The following is a 663-nucleotide window of genomic DNA, read 5'->3' as shown; positions in this document are numbered from 1 at the left end:
AACGGCTATCGGGCAATCGGATGGGCCATGTCCCCCTCCACATCCATCACAACTCGTTACTGCCACCAATCTCGAAGAAGTCATAGTGTCTAACTTCTTACTTAATGCCTCCACTTGGGCCGCCAACGATGTAACCACATCGATCTCATGGATGCCAGCTACTTTCTTCTTCTCCCTAGTATTCCATTGGTAGCTATTCAACCCCATTTCTTCAATTAATTACCGGGCTTCTCCGGGAGTCTTGTTACCTAAAGTACCTCTTGCCACTACATCAATTAACTGTCTTGTGCTTGTGTTCAAAACATTGTGGAAAGTCTAAATGATCATCCACTCTGGAAACCCATGTTGAGGACATTTTCGTAGGAGTTCCTTGAACCTTTCTCATGTCTCGAATAAGGACTCCAATTCTATTTGCATAAAGGACGAGATCTCATTCCTAAGCTTTGCAGATTTTCCGGGAGGGAAATAATGGGCAAGAAAAGCTTCTACCATCTCCTCCTGTGTAGTGATCGATGCTCTAGATAATGAGTGTAGCCACTGCTTTGCTCTCCCCTTTAAGGAAAATGGGAAGGCTCTCAACTTGATGGCATCATCCGTAACACCATTGATCTTGAGGATATCACACACTTCCAAGAAATTCTCTATGTGACTGTTTGGATCCTC

The 663-nt window shown here is 44.2% G+C and overlaps 1 non-coding gene across 1 annotated transcript; it reads left to right on the top strand.

Annotated features, from left to right (window-relative positions):
- Nucleotides 1-337: 337 nt before the first annotated feature.
- On the top strand, nucleotides 338-444 carry LOC120268738. The gene has a single exon (XR_005539004.1). It is a non-coding gene; the product is annotated as a small nucleolar RNA R71 (small nucleolar RNA).
- The last annotated feature ends 219 nt before the right edge of the window (nucleotides 445-663 follow it).

The sequence above is a fragment of the Dioscorea cayenensis genome, chromosome 1 (genome assembly GCF_009730915.1).
Source record: "Dioscorea cayenensis subsp. rotundata cultivar TDr96_F1 chromosome 1, TDr96_F1_v2_PseudoChromosome.rev07_lg8_w22 25.fasta, whole genome shotgun sequence".
Taxonomy (NCBI): domain Eukaryota; kingdom Viridiplantae; phylum Streptophyta; class Magnoliopsida; order Dioscoreales; family Dioscoreaceae; genus Dioscorea; species Dioscorea cayenensis.
Note: the sequence above shows the minus strand (reverse complement) of the source record. Positions and strands in the feature narration are given on the sequence as shown.